Source organism: Ictidomys tridecemlineatus, chromosome 3 (assembly GCF_052094955.1).
Source record: "Ictidomys tridecemlineatus isolate mIctTri1 chromosome 3, mIctTri1.hap1, whole genome shotgun sequence".
Taxonomy (NCBI): domain Eukaryota; kingdom Metazoa; phylum Chordata; class Mammalia; order Rodentia; family Sciuridae; genus Ictidomys; species Ictidomys tridecemlineatus.
Genome location: NC_135479.1, coordinates 144,544 through 169,000, shown reverse-complemented (window position 1 = coordinate 169,000; position 24,457 = coordinate 144,544). Strand labels below are relative to the sequence as shown.

The following is a 24,457-nucleotide window of genomic DNA, read 5'->3' as shown; positions in this document are numbered from 1 at the left end:
AGCTATTAATTTTTCTGTCATTAGTGTTTTGAGTTCTTTATATATCCTGGGTATTAATCCCTTGTTGGAAAAGTAGTTTGATTTAGTTTTCTTATTTTAGAGTTACTTTGCAATGTCTGTATTTACTAGGAAATGCCCCATGTCCTCCAGGTTGCCAATTCTATGTAGTAGGTTTCTCCTATTCAATTTTTAATTTCTTATTTTTCTAGTTTTCTACAGAATTCTTAATCCTGTGAACTTCTGCTGTTTTTCATCAGCAATATTTTAAAAATATACTTTTAGCTTGCTTTATTTTTGATTGAGAGAATTGTCTGTCTTGTTTGAAAATTCTCATGATAATCTTAAATGATTTTAATTAATTTCTGCTTATTAAGATGTCTTTGGGGCCTGGGTGTGCAGCCTGGTGGAAGAGCACTTGCCTAGCATGCTAGAGACCCTGGGATTCCATCCCAGCACCACCCACACATACAGATGTCTTTGACAGGACTCAAGCATCTGAAGTGTCCAGAGATATGTTTTAAAAAATCATGTATTTACACATATACACATACGTCACAGTATACCTGTTCCAGATTTGGATTAAATTATTGTAGGAGTACATTTTGATGTTAACTATTGTCTTGCATGATATTTAAACTGCTGTAGATGAAACTTAACTCAAATCATTACAATGTGCAAGAAAATCAGTAGCTGCTTTTTATAATTCAGATACGTTTACTAAAAATAAACTTTTTTAGACAGACATTTTCTTTTGTACTTATCAATTTGGAAAGCACATACCTATGTCTTATTAATATTCTACATTCATAGAAAGTTAGTTCTCTTATTTCTTGCAAGCAAGGGATTGGGCTTTCTGATGAGCATGATCCTTTATATATTACCAGGAATTCTTGTTAGAGAACTCTATTAGTGTTTTGCATCTGATCAAAGTATCATTTAAAAATATACCATTGTAATTTTGAGTTCAGAAACTTGAATTTCTTCTTTTGAGATTGTGAATTTGTTAGTATTGAGGGTTATTTAATGTGAAGTCCATAATGACATTTTATCTTAATGTTGGCACCCCCTATGTGCTTATAAGGTGGCTTTTAGAGTAGAGTTCAGTATATCTTATATCTATTGGATTCATTAGAAAAGTATATACAGTTTGTGCATGTGTATGTGTGTGTGTGTGTGGGGGGGGGGTGCTGGGGATTGAATCCAGGGCCTTGTGCATGCAAGGCGGGCACTCTACCATTTGAGCTATGTCCCCAGCCCACTTTTTATTATATGTGAAAGCTTATCATACTTGAATTAGTAGAAACAGAGGTTAGACATGTTAGTCTTGTGAGCTGGACAAAGTGCAGGTTTAGTTTAATCTTTTTTGGGAGGTTGACATAATGATTTCTCTCTGTTCTACTTCTGCTATGGTTGGTTGTCTGGCCTGAAGAATATTTTCCCACTGGGGATTGAACTCAGGGCCTTGTATGTGCTCAGCAAACACTTAGCTATGTACACCCCAGCCCTTTTAAAATTTTGTTTGATACAGGATCTTGCTATATTGCCCAGGTAGGCTCAAATTTATGATCCTCTAGCCTTAGCCTCCCAAATAGCTGGAGGATTTTGATGTCAGTATCACATATTTCCTATGTGTTAATAATTTCCTAAGATATATTATGTTCATTTTTCTTCTCAGCAGTAAAACCTTTTTGTTGTTTTATGCTTAGCATGAACATGCTCTATGATGTGACACTGCTGTTCATGATAGCCTACTTACGCAATACACTGTAAGGAGAGTATTTTGATTCTGAGAGTCCAAGTTGTGTTTCAGGTCCAGCATATTTTCCTAGGAGCAGTGATTACTCATTTTCTATTTGATTACATGAATAAGACACAAATTCTTTTTTTTTTCCTTCTGTGGTGCTGGGGGTTGAATCCATGGCCTCCTGTATGCTGGGCAAGTGCTCTTCCACTGAGCTGCATTGCCAGCTCCATAGATCCTGTAGTTATCATCAGCTTCATGACTAGCTAGAGGGATAATGAAAATATGTAGAAGTGCTATTGAATTTGGAACCATTCAAGAGTTTGGGCATCCAATAATTCTTTGTGATTTCTAAGAGTTAGAGTGTTTTCTCACAACACAGCAGCATCTAAGGTCAACTCCTGGACTGACTGCCATTTGTCTTTCTCTCAGCTCATCACTTCCTGCAGAGCACCACGGAGAATGTGGATGCTGGTGTCCTTTTACACTCTTCCGCCCAGAAGGCATCACTCATCATGGTCACCGATTCTGTTACCTTTTTCTTTTCTTTGACTATTTGTCCAGGGCAAATATTTTAATTCTATTACTGCTAAAGAATATGCCTAGAAACAAAATAAAGGCAAGAATTCTTTGGGATAAGTGATCCAAAGTCAAAGTGAGTCAATTTGCTATTGGAACATATCCTGACTCATATATTTTTACAAAGCCACACTTTTGAGATAGTTCAGATATGAGTTGAAATAGAGTCTCTAAAATGTTGTTTTTCCTCTCGTCTGACAAGTGATGAAGTTTTTAGAAGGCAAACCCAGGACCTCATAACAGCATAAAAAGTTTACATGTGTGTTTTTACTTCAACATAGAACATATGACAGAGGCACTTATCTTGAATTAAATATTAGCTTGAATTACTTGATTTTTCTGTTATAATAAAGTTTGTGTTCATAATAAATATAGAATAGCTAAGAGTTTACATAACCAATAATTAACTGTATAAATAACTAGTAAGCAGGGTTTCTGAAAAAATAGCCTGTTTAAGGTTTTACATGAGTAGTTTTATCTTTATACAGAAATTGCAAAGAAAGTTCAGAGATTTCTCAGGTAGCCTCAACCTGGTTTTTCCTGTGTTATGTATGATTTGTGTGCACCATCTCAGGTGTGTTAATATCTTAGACCATTTATCATGGAGAGCAAATACTGGTGTGCTATAATTAACTGAAGTTGGATTTCCTTTGGATTCTCTGTTCTCTCTCATCCTGTTCCAGGACCCCATCCAGGACCCCAATGACATCCAGTCATCATGTATCCATAGACTCCTTTTGGGGTGACAGTTTCTCTGACCTTTCTTGTTCCAATGACCTCCACACTGTGAGGAGGACTGTCAGGTATTTTATAGATTATTCTTCTTTGGGGTTTACTTGTTTTTTTCTCTCATATTTAGACTGGGGCTATGGGTCTGGGGGACGCAGGTCACACAGGTGGAGGCCTGTACTGTCATCTCAGGCCCTCAAGGTGAATGTCATGTTAGTACTGACTGTGCTCACCTGACTGAGGCAGTGCCTTTCAGGTTTCCTTGTTTTTCTCTTACTTACCTGGGGCTGTGAGTCTTGGGGAGGTAGGTAACAGGTATAGAGCTGCTCTGTCATCTCAGGCCCTCAAGGTGAATGTCATGCTAGTACTGACTGTGCTCACCTGGCTGAAGGCTCATTTTGCCTTCACCCCTGGTAGCACCTTTCAGGTTTCTCACTGTGAAGTTACTGTTCTCTGCATGTCCACACTGTCTGTGTTCTTTTGGAGGAACTCACTAGGCAGAGCCCACACTTAAGGAGCAAGGAGTTAGCTCCACCTCCTTGATGACCGTGTCTGCCTCAGTTATCTGGAATTTTTCTACACTAGAGGTTTCTATTTGACCCCAAATGTTTATGTATTCATTCTTTTATTTGTACAAGTGTGGACATTGGATAGTTACTTTGAGCTGTTCTTTGTTATCTAATTCTATAGTGTCTTGTTGCTCAATCCATTTCTGCTTTAGCCATTGGAGTTCTTTCTTTCAGGAGCTCTTTCCATTATGTCCTGTTGTCCTTTAACGTATTTTCTGTTTTTGTTCTAAAGTTCTTTCCTTCTAATACTTAAAGATTGTCCTGACTCATATATTTACTATCTTGGTCCTAGTATCAGCCACTTCTTCATAGAGCTCTGGCTCCTTGTATTAGAGTGGTATTAAAACTTTCATCTGGTAGCTAAATGTGCCCATTACATCTTTACCTCACAAAAGACAATGCAAATAAGTGTGTGTGCGCTCTAATCTATACCCCCTAATTATAATTATGTTTATGTGGAACCATCTGTGTTTGTACTAAGATAAACATGAGTTTATCTGCAGTCAGTGGATTCTGATCCATTATGCCATAGATCATTCTGCCTCCACCCTTTACTGTCATGTTTCACCACTAAACACTCAGGGTCACTCCAGGTGAACTGGGCTGGCATGAAATAATCACACAGAGACAGAGAAAGACCTTTTTGGGGGGTCCTGTGATGACTTCTCTGACCTTAGAGGTCAGTGTAAAGAGAAAGAGGGAGGGAGGAAGGGAGAGAGGGAGGGAGGGGGAGAGAGAGAGAGAGAGAGAGAGAGAGAGAGAGAGAGAGAGAGAGAGGGAGGGAGGAAGGGAGAGAGGGAGGGAGGGGGGAGAGAGAGAAAGAGAGAGAGAGGGAGGGAGGAAGGGAGAGAGGGAGGGAGGGGGGGAGAGAGAGAGAGAGAGGAGGGAAGGAGGGAGGGAGAGGGATAGGAGTACATGCTGAACCCTTTTTATTGGGAAGGAACTATTCAAATGAGGCAAGGAGTAGGATTACAAGGGAACAGGTGAGTGTAGCTCAACCCCTCTGGGTGCTGCCTACTCCTAGGGTCACTTCCAGGGCCACACCTTATTATCCCAGTGAGGGAAAAGCCTGAGTCACATGGCACTATTGCGCTAGACTACAGTGATCTTTCAGATCCCCATGGTGCATCAGACTTAAAGGTGTGGGCATTTGGAGTGGCTCCCCATAATATCGATACTGTTGCATCTAAAAATAATGTAATACCTAAGCTGTGGCCTTTAATACTTACGTAATTTTCATACTCAAGCACCTAAAACATATAGTAGTTGCCTTGAAATCTTTAATAGCAATGCAACACCATAAGTATACCATCTTATACTAAGATATTAGCAGTCTTGTGGTCTTTCATATTGATATTATATCCAAAGTACATCTAAAACAAATGTAATAGCTGACCTTTGGTCTCTAATACTAATATAACTTGGACATAATAATTAGATGCACAATATAACATCTAATACTAATATAATAACTGCTTTTTGGTCATTTACAGTAATATGATATCCATAGCAAAACATCCCAATCTAACATAATAGCTGTCTGGTAGTCTTTCATACTAGTAGGTAACATACATACTGTCTCATGTAATATAATAGCTCTCCTGTGTCTTTTAATATTAATGTACTTGTACCTTTGCCTCTATTACTATGCTAATATAATTGCTGACCTGTGCTCTTTAATTCAAATGTGATGTCTATACTACAGCCTCTAAAATTGATATAATAGTTGCCCTGTGGCCTTTAATTGTAATATAAAATCTATAATACAGCACTAAAAACTGATATTGTATTGGCACTGTGGCCTTTCATGCTAACATAATATCCACACTATGGACTCTAATGTAATAGCTTCCTGTGGCCTTCAATACTGACATATTATAAATTCTGGTACCTAAAATTTTGTAATATCTGCCCTGTGGTCTTTAATACTAATGATATCTATAGTATAGCATTTAAAACTAATACAATAAGTGTCTGTGACCTTTAATATTAACATAATATCCATAATTTATCATCTAAATCTAATACATGCCCAATGGCCTTTTTAAAATATTTTCTTAAGTTATAGATGGACTCAATACCTTTATTTTATTTATTTATTTTTATGTGGAACTGAGGATTGAACCCACTCCGTCATGCACACCAGGCAAGTACTCTACCATTGAGCCAGAGCCCTAGCCCCTATGCTGTGGCCTTTAACATAAATTTAATATAAAAACTATGGTCCCAACCTGGGCTGGGGTTGTGGCTCAAGTGGTAGAGCGCTTGTCTTGTATGCATGAGGCATTGGGTTTGATCCTCAGCACCATATAAAAATAAAGTAAAGATGTTGTGTCCACCTAAAACTAAAAAAATAAATATTAAAAAACCATGGCCTTTGAAATTAATAAAAAGCTTGTCTTGTGGCATTCCAATACTGATATTATATCCATCCTATAGCTTCCCTCTGCCCTTTAGTATTAATATAATATCCTGTGATAGCATCTAAAACTAATATAATATGTTCTCTGTGGCATTTAATTTTAATAAAATATTTATGCTATAGCATCCTATACTAATATTATAGCTGTTCTGTGATGTTTATGATTAATATAATATCAGCATTATAGATTTTAAAATTAACATTATAGGTACTCTTTGACCTTTAATTTTAATATAATATCCATACTATAGCACCTAAAAGTAATATAATACCTGACCTTTAATATTAACATGATATCTGTACAATAGCATTGAAAATCAATATATTAGTGTCCTTCATCTTTTACTGTTAATATAACATCATTAATACAGAATATAATACAGATATACTACTGCCCTGTGTCCTTAAATGTTAATATTATATTGATATTATGGCAATGAAAATTAATACAATAACTGCCCTGTTTCCTTTATTATTAATAATATCAGTAGTGTAGCCTGGAAAAGTAATACATATCCTGGGGCCTTTAACATTTTTGTAATGTAGTGTGGCCTCTGAAACTAGTAATAGCTTAAATATTGCCTTTCATGATAATATGATGTCTGTAATATAGTATCTAAAATAATACAATAGCTTTCCTGTTGCCTTTAAAATATTATAGTATTCATAGCATGACATCTCAACTTAAATAAATAGTTGGGTGCAGAGACACACAATTGTCATCTCAGTGACTTGGGAGGCTAAGGCAAGAGCATCACAAAGTAAAAGCCAGACTCAACAACTTAGCAAGGCCCTAAGCAACTTAGCAAGACCCTGACTTAAAATAAAATAAAGGGCTGGGGCTGAGGCTCAGTGGTAGCATGCCCACCTGGCACATGTAAGGAACTGGGTTTGATCCTCATCACCACATAAAAATAAAATAGAGGTATTGTATCCACCTACAACTAAAAAATACATATTAAAAAATAATAAAAAGGGCTGGGAATGTGGCTTAGTGATTAACCACCCCATGCCCAATCCCTCATACCAAAATAAATAAATAAACTTTTTTTTAAAAAAGCATGCTGTAGCCTTTAATATTAATGAGATTTCAATAATATAGCATCTGAAACTAATATAATACTTTCCCTGTGTCAATTAATACTGATATGATATCCACAATATGATATGTAAAGTTAACATCATACTTCTCCCATGGACTTTAATATTACTGTGATATTCTACTAGAACATTAGAAGTAAATAATAGCTGCATTTTTACCTGTAATGGATGGACTGTCCTTACTGTAGCATCTGAGACTAGCATATTAGCTGTCCTATGGCCTTTAATATGAATATAATATTTCATATTATATAATCTAAAAGTAATATATAAGCTGCCCTATGGCCATTAATGTTAATGTAATATCCATATTTAGCATCTAAAATTAATATAATGGCTGCCCTGTAGCCTTTAATACTAACATGATGTCCTTACTATACCACCTAAATATAACAAAATAACTTCCCCTTGGTCTTTAATATTAATGTAATATCCATACTTTAGTATCTAAAACTAACATAATAGCTTTCCTGTGCCTTCTAATGAAATATACAAAGTGCAGCATCTTCCCTGTGGCTTTTACTACTACTATATGTAGTATAGCTTATAAAACTGACATGATAGTTGTCCTGTGACCTTTGATACTCATATCTAAATATAATAGTTGTGCTGTGGCCATTTATATGCATGTAATATTTGTATTATGGCATCTAAACCTAATGCTTCCTGAGTCTTTAATACTATCATGATATCCATATGATAGTATCTAATATTAATATAATAGTGGCTTTGTAGCTATTATCATTCAAAACTAATATAATAACTGTCCTATGGCCTTTTGTAGTAAAATGACACCTATACTATATCATCTCAAGTTAATATGATAATTGCACTGTAGCCTTTAATACTAGTTATATCACCTTTAACATATAATATCACCTTTAACATATAATATCACCTTAAACATACAATATATGCTCCGTGGCCTTTAATGTTAGTGTAATATGCATTCTATACTAAAACTAATATAAAATTTGTCCTGCATTATTTAATATAATGTAATATACATATTAAAGCACCTTAAAGTAATGTAATATGTGTCCTATGGCCTTTATTACTAAAATGAGATCCATATTTTAGCATCAATACTAATATAAGAGATTCCTTGAGGCCTTTAACACTAATATGATATCCATACTGTAGCTCTAAAGCTAATGTTATAGCTGTTCTGTGGCACTTAACATCAATGTAATATTAATATTATAAACTGTTAAACTAATATAATAGTGGCTATGTAGCATTTATTGCTAATGTGATATCCATAATATAGCATCTAAAATCAATATAATAGCTGCACTGTAGCATTTAATATAGTATCCACATGATTGCATCTAAAACTAATATAATTACTGCCTTGTTTCTTCCTTCTGCTGGCAGAGGGGTCTGCACAAGCTGCAGCCCTCTGCAGCTGAGAAGTGTTGCAGCTCTCAATGGTGGCCATGCCCTCCAGTGACACAGCAGACCCCAGCAGCTCACTGTCAGTTTCTTCTTCTTTCTGGGTTCTTGTCTTGTGAATTTGAAGAATGAAATCACAGACCAGGATGCGTGAGTGTGAGAGCAGGATTTATTCACACGAGCATAGAAACAGGACTCCTGTAGTGTGAGCAGTGCAAGAGGAGCCCTGAAAAGGGTTGCCATCTGATTGTGCCAGTCTAGGTTTATACAGCACTTGGGTCCACACTATGGGTCCAAACTTATGCTAATCAGCATTTGAAAAAAGTACCAATGTGTTGGTCCAAACATTATGCTAATTAGGGTTTGGAAATGCACTAACACTATTTGTTAGCCCTGAATTCCATTCAGGTTTGCCCTACTTCCTTTATCTCCCTGCTCCTCTGGAATGACAGGTCAGTGTCATCTTCGGATGACAGGTCAGTGCACCATGGCCTGTTGAGGGCGGCTGTGGCCCTCAACGATGGCCTGCTTGTGGCAGTGATCCACCCCACCTCGGGCTCCCAATGCCAGCTTGGCAGCCTCTTTGAGGCTGTGGCCCATGCTTGGCACCTGTGCTCCAGTCTGCCCAGGTTGTTGCTCCTCTGCTTTGCTCTGCTGCTTGGCTGCTGCTTCTCAACAGAGACCAGTGCGCCAGCTGCATGGCTTGGCAGCTGGGAAGCTGTGTCGCTGGCCTGTAGCACTAATAGGATATCTGTACTGTACCATACACACTTAGTATAGCAATTGCTCTGCAGCCTTAAATATTAATATAATATCAGTATTGTGGCCTTCAAAACTGAAATCACAATGGCCCTGAGGCTCTTTAATTCTAATATGATATCCAAATGTTAGCATCTAAAACTAAAATGATATTTGGCTTGTGATCTCTAATACTAATAAGATATTTATGCTATGCAACCTAAAATTAATATAATAGCTACCCTGTGGCCTTTAATATTATTATAATATTCATACTATAGCATCTAAAAGTAATGTGATAATTGCCTTGTGACCTTTATTATTAATGTAAAATCAGACCAACACATCTTAAACTGATATAATAGCTGACTTTTGGCTTTTAATAGTAATCTGATATCCATATTATAGCACCTAAAATTAATAAAATATCTCCCCTGTGGCCTTTGATATTTATGTAATATCCATACTCTGGCCTCAAATCCTAATATAATAGTTTATAATATTTATACTGTGACCTCTAAAATATCAGAGTAGCTCTTGTGGTCTTTATTACTAATATGATATTTATTTTAGAGCATGGATATGTGATAATAGCTGTGGCCTTCGATATTAATATGATTTATAGACCATAAATTGAAAATTAGTATCAAAGCTGCACTGAGGTATTTAATACTAACATGATGATATTCATATTGCACATTTAAAACTAATATAATGTGGTCTTTAATATTAATATGATATCCCTACTGTGTACTCTAAAACTAGTGTAATAGCTTCCATGTATCCTTTATTACTAATATAATATCCATTCTATAGCATCTAAAACTAAAACATACCCTGTGGCCATTTATATTAATATAATAGCCAAAATATAGCATCTCAAACTGATATAATATTTGTCTTGTTGCCTTTAATAATAAAACTAATATAATATGTGCCCTGTGCCCTTTAATACTGACATGATATTTACATTATAGCTTCCAATACTAATATAATGGTTGCCCTGTGGCATTTTAATTGATATAATATCAGTAATATAGATTCTAGCCAAGTGCAGTGGTGCATGCCTGTAATCCCAGCAACTCATGAGGCTGAGGCAGGAGAATCATGAGTTCAAGCCAGCCACAGCAACTTAGTGAGGCACTTAGCAACTCAGCAAGACCCCATTTCTAAGTAAAATATAAGAAAGAACTGGGGATGTTGCTCAGTGATTAGGTACCCCTGGTACCAAAAAAAAAAAAATAATATATATATATATATATTTTCTAAAACTAATGTAATAGGTACCCTGTGGCCTTTAATTTTAATACAATACCATATATATTTTTAAAATATTTACTTATTTATTTATTTTAGTTTTCAGCAGACACAACATCTTTGTTTGTATGTGATGTCGAGGATCAAACCCGGGCCGCACGCATGCCAGGCGAGCGCGCTATCACTTGAGCCACATCCCCAGCCCACAATACCATATTATTGCACCTAACACTAACATAATAGCTGACCTGAGACATTTAACTAACATGACATCCATATGATAGAATTGAAAACTGATATATTAATTCCCTGTGGCTTTTAATATTAATATATCATTATTAGTATATCATCTAATACTAATATAATAGCTGTCCTATGGACTTTAATATTACTATGATATCATACTATAGCTTCTAAAACTAAAATAACAGCTGAACTTTGTTTGGCCTTCATCACTGATGTAATATCCATACTATCTTACATTAATTCAGTAACTGCCCTGTGGCCTTCAGTGTAAATTTAATAATAACTATGCTATAGTGTCTAACACTAGTATAAAGCTTCACTTTTAACCCACATAATATCCATATTATAATGTATAAAACTAATACAATAGCTACAGTCTGGCCTTTAATGCTAATATGAATTCCATACTGTACTATCTAATACTAATATAATAGATGCTCTGTGGCTTTAATAATCAAAATCTGTAGTTTAGTATCTAAAACTAATAACTTCCCTGTGGTCTTTAATTCTAACATAATATTTATAGTGAATTTCTAATACTCATGTAATAGCTATCCTGTGTCCCTGAACATTAATATAATATCCATATTATTGCATCTGAAACAGCTGACTGTGGACTTCATCACTAATATAATAGTCATACTATAGCATGTAAAATTAATACAATAGCAGCCCTGTGGCCTTTACTAGTAACACTTCTGCATCTAAAACTAATGTAATAGGTGCCCTATGACCTTAAATACTAATGTGATATCCATATTAGCGCATCTGAAACTGATATAATAGTTGCCTGTGGCCTTTAATATTCATATCAATACTATAGCTTCTAAAACAAACCAACAAACAAAAGCTGCCTAGTGATCTTTATAACTAATATAATATCTATATTATAGCATCTAAAACTAATATATTAGTTGCTCTGTTCCTTTAGTACTAATCTGACATCCATAATATGGTATCTAAAATTAATGTAATAGCTGCACTCTGGTAATTATAATTAATACATTCCCCATATTAGAGATTCTAAAACTAATACAGTTGTGCCCTGTAGCCTTAAACACTATTATAATGTCCATACTGTACAATCTACAACTAATGTGATAGTGCTTTGAGGCCTTTAATTTTAATATAATATCCATACTATAGCATCTAAAACAAATAGAATAGCTGCCTTATGACATTTAATACTAATACAATATCCATACAGTAGCAAAAAGAAAACTGATATATTAATGCCCTGTGTCTTTTATACTGATGTAACATCTTTAATATTAATATGATGGAGATATTATAGTAACAAAAATTAATATAACTGTCCTGTTATTATTAATACAACATCCATACTGTGGCCTATAAAACAGGCCTCTCAACTCCCATGTTTTCCTTCACCAACTGTTCTAATCTCCTGTATATTCCTCTACCACCTCCTTTCTCAGCCCCCTTTGTATTATGTTAACAATACCTGTCCTGTGAGCTCTAACATTAATATAATATCCATAGTGTGGCCTCCAGAACTAATGTAATTGCTTTAATTTCACTTTTCATGCTAATATGATGTCTGCATACAGCATCTAAAACTAATATAATAGCTGCACTGTGGTCTTTAAAACTATTATAATATCCATAGCATGATATCTTTTTTAAAAAAATTTATTTTTTAGTTGTAGTTGGACCTAATACCTTTATTTTATTTATTTATTTTTATGTGGTGCTGAGGATCGAACCCAGGGCCTTGCACGTGCTAGGCAAGCGTTCTACTACTGAGCCACAATCCCAGCCCCCATAGCATGATGTTTAAATAAATAGGTGCCCTGTTACTTTTAATACTAATGAGATCTCAAAACTATAACATCTGAAACTAATATAATACTTTCTCTGGGGCAATTAATACTAATATAACATTCATAATATAGCACTCAAAATAAAATAGAATAGCAGCCAGTGGACTTTAATGTTATTGTGACATCCATAGAACCACATCTACAACTAATAAAAACTGTTCTGTGTACTATCCATGCTATGGCATATATAACTACTATATGTTCTATGACCTTTAGTATTATTGTGATATTCATATTGTACCACCTAATATTAATATAATAGCTGCAATGTGGCTTTATACTAACAGGATATCTATCTTATGGCATATAAAACTAATAAACAACTGCCATGTGGATATCAATACTAATATAATATTATAGTACTGTACATAAATTAAAGTACTGTAAATTATAGTACTGCACTGCCCTGTCACTTTTTTACTAATATAATTTCCAAAATATAGCATCTAAAAACTGATGTAATACCTACCCTGTGACCTTTAATAGTAACAAAATATCCATATCATAGCATCTAAATTTAATACTTTAGTTGCCTTGTGACCTTTGATATTAACTTAATAGCTCTATAAGAGCATCTAAAATAAACATAGTAACTTCTCTGTGGCCTTTAATATTTCTGTGATATCCATGCTATGGCACCTAAAATAACATAATAGCTGCCCTGTTGCATTTAACATTAATATAATATCCAAATTATATTATCCAAAATTAATATGATAATTCCCGGTAGCTTTTTGGAGTAATATGATATTCATACTACACCATCTCAAGCTAATATAAAAACTGCACTGTAGCCTTTAATGCTAATGTAATATTCATAATATAGTACTTTAACTAATAAAATAGAGGCTTTCTATGGTCTTTTATCATCTCTTTAATATTAATTTAATATCCATACTTTAGCATCTAAAAATAATAAGAATATTCCCAGTTGCCTTTAACCTAATGTAATATTTATATTGTTGCATCTTTAAAAAAATTTTTTTTAGTTGTTAGTGAACCTTTATTTTATCTATTTATATGCAGTGCTGAGAATCAAACCTAATGCCTCACACATGCTAGGCAAGCACTGTACCATTGAGCTACAACCCCAGCTCCTGTATCTTCTTTTTTTTAACTGCAAAAACATTTTATTTTATATATCACTGGCCATAAATTTTTGTAATTAGTTATTACGTAAATGCTGCCTAGTGCCATTATTCTGCCCACAATCCACTTGTGCATTTATAAACAGAATTTTCATGATTTACATAAGCACTTCTATCAGTAAAGATGTTACAGTGAGGTGCAATCTAATATCCATAATCTGATGCTTTGCAGATAGCAATGTAGGAGAAAATTATTTGTAATCATCTTTTGCTTCAGTGACCTTATATAAAAATCAATAATTTAGAATTAAATTCTCAGTTTCCAAAGGAGATTTTCAAATGTACATATAGAAATGGTTACAGAGAGCAAGATTTTTAAGAAACATGTCCACGTGTCTACATCCTGTTGTAACTGCTGTACTATTTTTTTTTCTTCTAGCTTCTTTCCTTTGCCTGAAAGAGGGGTTCAGATAAGATGGAAGTTTTGCTTGACTTCTTTAATGTCCTGAACTTTCTGTAGCTCCATTTTTCTTCAATCTGTTCACTATAAATTTAGCTTGGAGTTTCTGTTTCATCTCTTCAACTCTCTTCATTGCATCAATACTTTTATTCCATAGTTCTCATTGGCATTTGACAGGTTAATTTCTACATTTTTCAAATTCAAATGAATTATCCACTGTAAGCTCTTGACTGACTGCTTTCCTGAATGCTTTAGTCCACCTGGCCTTGTGAGGATTATGCTTCTTTTAAAAGTTCTTAGGACATTTGGATTTACAGGATCTGAATATCTTGCAATAACTGAATATGAACATCATGCCATGGACAGGGTAGATGGGCCCTGAACAGAAATAACACTTATTGATATCCATGTTGAGCCTTATGGGACCCCACCAACCAGGCCATGAGCTGGGGAGGAAGTGATATCATATTATTACATCTTAAGCTAATGTAATATTTGCCCTTGGCCTCCAATACTATTATGATTTTCAAACATGCCATCTAAAACTAATATAAAAGCTGATCATGGCTTTTAACACTAATATTATATCCGTAGCACTCCATCTGAAACTAATATAATAGCTGCCCTGTGGAAATGAATACTAATGTGATATCTATACTATAGTATTCAAAACTTATATAGCTTCCCTGTGGCCTTTAACATTAATATCATGCTATAGTATCTAACACTAATATAATAGCAGCCCTGTGACCTTAAATACTAAGATGATGTTAATACTATAGCATCCAAAACCAGTATAATACTTGCCCTGTGATCTTTAATACGACTGTAATATCCATACTATAGCAACTAAAGCTAATATAATAGGTGTTCTGTGTGTGTAATATTAATATAATATTAATAATGTGGCCTTGAAACAGAAATAACAACTGCCTTGCGGCCTTTTATTCTAGTATACTATCCTGCTACATCTTGTAAAACTAATATAATAGCTGCCCTGTAGGCCTTGAATACTAATATGACAGTTATACTATACCTTGTAAATGCCCCCTCACCCAGCTTCATTACACTTCAGCCGCTCCTGGGACAGTATCCCATCCCCAGAAGCAACATCTGCCTCAGAGAACACTGTCCCTGTCAAGGACTGAGACCCCTCCTTCCTTGTCTTAGATGTGGTAAAGGTGGAGGGGGAGCTGGGAGTGGGGTTTGGGATTGTGCCCACTTACCAGCATGTGCCCCAGAGAAGCCATCTGAATGCTCAGAGCTGTTTTAATACCATTAACAGGATATGAAATGTCCCAGGACAAGATTGCTGTGACACTCAGGTGTAGTATTCACAATGACTGTGGGAAAAGTGGCTTGATTGTTTCAGATCAAGTTCACATTCAGGCACAGCAGGCCTTGGATCTGTCCAACCTGGTCCAGAAGAATGCATTCCAAGAATAGAGCCGATGTGGCCAACCAGCCCTGGATGGAGGAGTGAGGCCTGCCTTCAAATGTCATCCACCCTGAAACCAGCCCCTTCTCAAGGTCAGCCAGGCTGGCGCCCAGCCCCTTCTCAAGGTCAAAATCAGGAAACTAGAACTATGTGATGAGCATTAGGGTTAGGGTGGGAATTATGGCTGGGGTTGAGCCTGAGCAAATTTGTGGTCTGGAGTGTGGTCAGTGTTGGGTACAGAATAGGTGAGGATGGTCTAGAGAGTAGTTGTTCAACAGAAGCACATGGTTTGTGGGCTTAGATTTAGGGATTCTAGGGTGAGGTAAAAGCTAGGAGACAGGAAATAGTGTTAGTGTTTTAGAGTTATGAATAGGTAAGAGGGGTTAAAATAAGGGTCAAACCCGGACTTCATTAGAATTCAGAACCCTGAGATACTATCTTCCTTACTGTGTTAACATTGACCTCTGATGACCTGCTCTGTGGCCCTACATCACTTATCAATTCCTGTGAAGCCCACATCCCACATGGCTTCTGGTGTGCCCTTCACTGTTTCCTTTTACTAATCCTGTGTAGCCCTCCACCTTCTCCTCTTACCTCCTCCTGGGTAGCACCCCACCAGCACCTCTCATCTCTGAGTAACCCTCCATCACCTCCTCTCAGCTTTCTGTGTGGCCCTCCACCTTCTCCTCTCATCTCCCCATTTGGCCCTCCACCACCTCTTTTTATCCCCTCCTGTGTACTCTCATGTCACCTCCTCTCGAGGACTCATGTGTAGCCCTTGACCATCTCCTCTCATGGCTTCTCTGTAGCACTCCACCATTTCTTCTCATCCCATCCTCTGTAGCCCTCCACCAACACCCCTTCAACTCCTGCGCTTCCCTTCACCAACTGCTCTCATCTCCTGTGTATCCCTCTACCACCTCCTTTCTCAGCCCCTGTGTAACCCTGGTCAATAATCTCTTACAGGTTACTGTGTAGCCCTTCACCACCTCCTCTCCTGACAAAACAGTCCTTCCCAAGGATGCTCAGCCAGCCTCAACTCAGCTGTGTTCCTGAGACTCGGACCTATTCTACAAGTTGTTTAAGATTCTCCACATCTTCTAATGACTTGTTCACGCAATTGGCTTTTTAGGTATTTCCTTTACATTTAATTCTTTAAATTCTAAAACTTAAGTTACCCAGATTCTTCATCAACTTTTGATTTTCTTCATTTGTGTTCTATTTCATTCAAAAAGCCAAGCTGCTTACTTCTTCAGGGTTGACTCTTAGTACTTTCCTCTACAATGTAAAGCCTACTTTGGTAAGTCTATGCTTTTGTTCAAGTATTCAAAAATGTCACTTACTATATTGTTGTCATGCTTTGCCAACTTAGTGTTCACCTAAGTGTTCTCTCTAGTCAGTCGGCCTGTCTCTCCCTCTCTCTCTCTCCCGGCTGTCCCCAAACTTCATTACTGTTGATGTTTACCAGGAGAACTGGGGACCACCTCTATACTCTGCCAATCAGGTGTTCAACTCCTCCTTCATCTTGGACAGTGGAGTTTTTGACCTTAGCTGGTCCTCTGCAGAACTGTCATGTTGGCCATCCTATTAGGGGCTTCATCTACAAGTCAATCCGTGTTGATGCGGGCACTGGGGTCAATTGCTGGTCAGAAGTTAACTTAGTGTGGCTGCGTTACTAAAGGAATCTTCTGTAGTGGTACCCCCTCCTCCACAGAAAATCTTAACTAAGTATCTCCATAAATCTTCACCATAATTAATTTTAGGACTATCAGCAAAAGAGTCTCTATCTACAAGAGAGTTCAATGTATATCTAAAATAAATGTAATAGCTGACCTTTGGTCTCTAATACTAATATAGTATGCACACTATAGCATTTAATACTAATATAATAACTGCTTTTTGGTCTTTTACAGTAATATGATATCCATATCAAAACATCCCAATCTAATATAATAGCTGTCTCATAGCCTTTCATACTAATGTAATATACATACTGTCTCATCTAATAGATCTCCTGTGTTCTTTAATATTAATGTAATATCAATATATAGCATCTTAAACTGATTCATGTACCTTTGCCTCTAATACTTAATGATGTTCATACTATAGTACCTAGTGCTAATGTAATAGCTGACCTGTGCTCTTTTGGTTTTTAAAGAGAGAGACAGAGAGAGAGAGAAAGAGAGAGATAATTTTTTAAATATTTCTTTTTTAGTTTTTGGTGGACACAACATCTTTATTTTATTTTTATGTGGTGCTAAGGATCGAACCCAGTGCTCCGCGCATGCCAGGCAAGCGCATTACTGCTTGAGCCACATCCCCAGCCCTGACTTGTGCTCTTTAATTCAAATGCGGTATCTATACTGTAGCCTCTAAAATTGATATATAATAACTGGGACTCTAAAACTAATATAATAGCTTCCTGTGGTCTTCAATACTAACATGTTATGCTCTCTGGGACTTAAAATATTATAAAAGTTGTCCCTGTGGTATTTAATACTAATGATATCCATAGTACAGCATTTAAAACTAATAAAATAGGTGAACTGTGACCTTTAATATTAACATAATATCCATAATTTAGCATCTAAATCTAATATAATACATGCCCTGTGTCCTTTTTTAAAAAAATTTCTTTTAGTTGTAGATGGACATAATACCTTTATTTTATTTATTTACATATTTATTTATTTATTTTTAGTTCGTGCTGAGGATCAAACCCAGGGCCTCACATGTGGTAAGTGAGCGCTCTACTGTTGAGCCACAACTCCAGCCCATAATTTATTAATTTTTATGTGCTGAGGATCAAACACAGTGCCTCACACATGCTAGGCAAGCACTCTACCACCAAGCCACAACCCCAGCCCTACCTTGTGGCCTTTTAAAAATACTTTTTAAAGTCATAGATAAACACAATACCTTTATTTAATTAATTTATTACTGAAGATCAAACCATTGCCTTATGCATGCCAGGCAAGAGCTCTACCACTGAGTCACAACCCCAGCCCCTGCCCCATGGCCTTTAACATTAATATGATTTAAAAATTATGGTCCTGAAATTAACATAAAAGCTGTCCTGTGGCCTTCCAATGCAGACATTATATCCATCCTATGGCTTCCCTCTGCCCTTTAATATTAATATAATAACCTTGTGATAGCATGTAAAACTAATATAATAGCTTCCCTATAGACTTCACTATTAATATATCATCCATATTATGACCTCTAAATCTGATAGCTGTCCTGTGGCCTTTGTTACTAATATGATCTCCATAATATTGCATGGAAAACTGATAAAATAGCTGCTCTGTGGCATTTACTATTAATATGATTTTCATATTATTGCATCAAAAACAGATATCAGAGCCATTAGAGACCTTTAATACTAATATGATATACAAACTATAGTACCTAAAATGATTATTGTAGCTAGGCTTTGGCTTTTAAATCGAATGTGATATCCATACTATGGCATCTAAAACTAGAACAATAGCTCCCCTGTAGCTTTTAATACTAGTATGACATCCGTATTATGACCTCTAAAAACCAATTTAATAGATGTCCCGTGACTTTTAATATGATTGTGACACCTTTTCTACAGCCTGTGAAACCAATATAATAACTCTCTGGTGGATTTTAATATTTAATATACATGACATAGAATCTAAAACTGATAAACAGGTGCTCTGTGGCCTTTAATATTAGCATGATATTTATATTATAGTACATTAAGCTAGTAAAATATCTACTTTTTAGCCATTAAACTAATGATATTCATGCTATACTATTGCAATTAATATATCAGTTGCCATGTTGACTTTAATACTAACATGTTATGCATACTTGAACATCTAAAAGTGACATAATTGTTGACCTGGGCATTTAATACTAATATGATATCCATGCTACAACATGTAAAACTGATATAATGGCTTCCCTGAGATCTTTAAAACTAACAAAATATCCATCCTAATATAAGAGCTGTCCTGTGGCCTTTAATAATATAATATAATATATATAATACTAATGATATTCATATCATGTCATCTTAAACTGATAAAATAGCTGCCCTGTGACCTTTAATATTAATATAATATCATACTGTAGCATCTGAATTAATATAATGGCTGTACTGTGGTCTTAGCACTAAATAATATACATACTGCATCACCTAAAACAAATAGTTGCCCTGATACCTTTAATACTGATATGAGGGGCTGGGGATGTGGCTCAAGCGGTAGCGCGCTCGCCTGGCATGCGTGCGGCCCGGGTTCGATCCTCAGCACCACATACCAACAAAGATGTTGTGTCCGCCGAGAACTAAAAAATAAATATTAAAAAAAATTCTCTAAAAAAAAAATACTGATATGATATTATACTAGTAGAACATCTAAAACTGCTTAGAATAGCATCTAAAACTGATATAATAGCTGTCCTGTAGCCTTAAATACAAATAAGGTATACAGGAGGCTGGAGGTGAAGGCTCTGGAGCAGTGAGTGTGGAAGCAATAAAATGTAAAACATAGGAGCTGTCAGCAGCCACGTGTCCTATCATATGGAACCAGCTGGTCTGCAGTGAAAAAGAAGCCAACATGCAAAAGGCAGCAGAGAACCACGTGTGCTCAGTGCTGCATCTCCTTTGCTGATGTTGAAAAACCTCACATCAACATTCGAGATTACATCGATCTCACACCAGTGCTAACAAGCTCTATTTTGAATCAAGTAGCAGGACGCAATCTTTTCTTCAAATGTGAAGTCTTCCAGAAAACTGGATCTTTTAAGATTCGTGTGGCGCTTAATGCCATCAGAGGCTTAATTCCTGCCACCTTAGAAGGGAAGCCCGAAGCTGTTGTTACTCACAGCAGTGGAGATCATGGCCAGGCCCTCATTTATGCTGCTAAGTTGGAAAAGATTCCTGCTTATATTGTGGTACCCCACACAGCTCCCAACTGTAAAAAACTGGCAATACAAGCCTATGGAGCCTCTATAGTTTACAGTGAACCGAGCGATGAGTCCAGAGGAAAGGTTACAAAAAGAATTTTGGAAGAAACAGAAGCCATCATGGTACCTCCCAACCAGGAGCCTGCAGTGACAGCTGGGCAAGGCACAATTGCCTTAGAAGTGCTGAGTCAGGTTCCCTGGTGGATGCACTGGTGGTTCCTGTAGGGGAGGAGGGAGGGTTGCTGGAATGGAAATTACTGTTAAGGCTCTGAAACCTAGCGTGATGGTACATGCTGCCGAACTCTTGAATGCAGCTGATTGCTACAAGTCCAAACTGAAAGGGAAACTGACCCCCAATCCTTATCCTTCAGAAACTATAGCAGATGGTGTCAAATCCAGCATTGGCTTAAACACTGGCCTCTTGTAAGGGACCTTGTAGATGATGTCTTCACTGTCACAGAGGATGAAATCAAGTGGGAAGCTAAAATCTCAGGACACAGCTGCTTTGGGAAAGGATGAAACTACTCATTGAACCTACAGCTGTGTCGGAGGGGCTGCTGTGCTGTCTCGGAATTTTCAAGCAGTTTCTCCAGAAGTAAAGAACATCTGTATTGTTCTCAGTGGTGGAAATGTAGACTTAACCTCCTTAAGTTGGGTGAAGCATGCTGAAAGGCCAGCTCCTTATCAGTCTGTTTCTGTTTAATTTATATAAAAGAAAGAGATGGGCTTCAGTGTCTCTCTAGATACATGAAATTTTTGTTTATCATGTTCCCCTTATTTAGGGCAGCTCAGTGGCAGAGCACTTGCCTGGTATGTGCAAGGACCCTAGTTTGATCCCCAGCACCAAAACATCTTCTCGTAAAGTTTTCAAAGTCCTAATGGAGAACAGATATTTCAGTAAACTTAATAGTTTTCTTAGACTAAGTAGAAAAACTTCCTTACTTAACTGAGCCAAGATCTTTTGTAAACAGGACAGCAGACTGATGGACTGAAGTATTAACTACAAATTGCTCAGTCACAACCTGCAGGCCCCATCTCTACAGTGCTAATTAGTAACAATAAGACAGAATCCTTCTGAATCCCAAATTCCACATTTTCTTACCTAAAGGCTCCCTGATGTGTCCTCTACAGCCCCACTTTGTTCTCAGTTCCACTGGTTTAAACCATAGCACATCCTCTTAGATGCAGCATACAGAAGACCAAAATGAAACATTTACTCATAATGTAAACACAACCCTCACACCATAAAAGCAATCAGATCCCATCCTCTTCCTTTGTTCCTACCTCTATTAAAAAACATAATGTTAAAATAAAAAACAAATAAGATATAATACTCTATCATCTAAATGGATATAATATCTCCCCTGTGGTCTTAATAGTAATATAATAGCTGTCCTGCAGCTATTAGTACTAATGTGATTACCTGTTTTGGCATCTAAAACTGATAAGATAGCTGCCCTTTGGCCATTAGTATTAATAAATTCTCCATAATGTAGCATCTAAATCTGATATAATAGCTGCCAATACTATTATGATACTCAGAATACTATCTAAAAATAATATAGTATCTAAAACTAATATAACAACTAAACTTTGGCCTTTATTAGTAATGTAGTATATTTACTGTAGCATCTTACAGTACTGTAAAAACTTCCATGTGGTATTTAGTGTTAATATATGCATACTGTGGCTGCAGAATAAGATAGTATAGCTCTCATGTAGCGTTTCACATTAGTATAATATCCATACTACAGCATCTACATTTTTATAATAGCTGCTCTGAGACTTTAATATTGAAGTAATATCTATTCTGTAGCACCTAACCCTAACTCTAACCCTAACCGTTCAACTAATATAAAATAACTGTTCTGAGGGTTTAATACTGTTACTAATATAATAACTTCCCTGTAACCTCTAATGTTAATAATACATCCAAACAATAGCATCCGAAACTAATATAATAGCTGCCCAGTAGTCTCTTATACAAAATTAATATCCTTGCTATAGGATCTCAAGCTAATATAATATCTGCCCTATAGCCACTAATGTAGTACCCATATGATTGCATCTAAAACGGATATAATAGCTGCCCTGTATCCTTCAATACCAATATGACATCCCTATTATAGCATCTTAAATTGATATGATAGCTAATCTGTGGCCTTGAATATGATATCCATATAATATGATATCTATAATATAGCATTTAAAATGGATATAATATCAGCCCTGTTGCCTTTAGCCTTAAATTTAATAAAATCTCTATACTATGTCTTCTAAAAGTAATATAGTAGCTGCCTTCTGAACTTTGATACTATTATGATATCCATACTATATATAGCATCTAAAGTTATTATAAATTAACTAAATGCCTACTGCTCTGGCATTTGATAATAATATGATATCCAAACTATAGTATCTAAAATGAAAATAATAACATAATACTAATAAGTTATATATAGTATAGCATATAGAACTAATATAATAACTGAAGTTTTGGCTTTAATACTAGGAATTCAAACTAGGAGCATTTAACCCAGCCCTATCCCTATTTAACCCAGCCCTATCCCAGCCCTTTTTAGATTTTTTTAATTCATTTTGACACAGGGTCTTGATAAATTACTTGGAGGAATCACTAAGTTGCTAAGGCTGGTCTTGAACTTGTAATCCTCCTGCCTCAGCTTCCTAACTCACTGGGATTACTGCCTAGCTAGGCTTTAATACTGATATGGTATATATACTACAGCATCTATACTAAGTACTGTAGGAGCTGCCTGTGACACCATTGTTAATATTATAACCATACTGTGGCCTCTTAAGGTAATATTCTAGCTCTCCTGTGGCCTTCCATATTAATACAAAATCCACATATAGCATCTAATGCTGATATACTAGCTGCCCTATGGTCTCTAATAATATCAACACTGTGCCCCCTAAAACTGAAATGATAGTTGCCCTGTGGCCTTTTAATACTATATAAAATCCATACTACAGCATCTAAAATGAATACAATACCTGCTCTGTGACCTTCAATTCTTTTATGATATCTATACTATAGCATTTAAAACTAATAAATAGCAGCCCTGTGGCCTATAGTTCTGATATAGTATCCATACTTTATCATTGGAAATAATATAACAGTTGCCCTGTTGTCTTTAATACTAACATCATATCCATAGTATAAACTCTAAAACTAATACTTAGCTTCCCTGTGACCTTTAATACTAATATAATATTTAAACTATAACATCTGAAAGAAATATAATACATGCCCTGTGGCTTTTAATATTGATGGAATATCCATCTTATTGCATCTTAAGCTAATATAATAACTGCCCTGTAGTTTAAATATTATTATGATATCCATAGAACAGCATGTAAAATTAATATACTAGCTTCCCTTTGGCCTTTAATGTTAATATAATATCCATGCTCTATCTTCCAAAACTATTAAAATAGCTACACTGTAGCCTTTTATAATAAAATGATATCCATTAATTAATAAAATAAAATAATGGCATTTCAAGTTATTATAGTATAATACTAATGCAGTATCCATATTGTTACTTTTAAAAGTGATATAATTCCTGCCCCATGGTCTTCAGTACTGATATGATATCTATACTAGAGCATCAAAAACTGATAAAGTGGCTGCCCTGTGTCCTTTAAGACTAATATAGCATTTAAAATTGATATGACAGCTGCTCTGTGGCCTCTGATATTAATACAATGTCCATAATACAGGATCTAAAACTGATCGAAGGCCAGGCGCAGTGACACATGCCTGTAATCCCAGTGGCTCAGGAGGCTGAGACAGGAGGATTGTGAATTCAAAGCCAGCCTCAGCAAAAGTGAGGTGCTAAGCAACTCAGTGAGACTCTGTCTCTAAATAAAATATAAAATAGGGCCGGG

At 35.9% G+C, this 24,457-nt stretch overlaps 2 pseudogenes; one reads left to right on the top strand and one right to left on the bottom strand.

Annotated features, from left to right (window-relative positions):
- Window positions 1-14,575, bottom strand: part of LOC101975582 (putative ribosome biogenesis protein RLP24 pseudogene) — a 43,580-nt pseudogene extending 29,005 nt beyond the window's left edge.
- Window positions 14,576-20,520: 5,945 nt separating this feature from the next.
- Window positions 20,521-21,248, top strand: LOC101975861 (serine racemase pseudogene; annotated as a pseudogene).
- The last annotated feature ends 3,209 nt before the right edge of the window (window positions 21,249-24,457 follow it).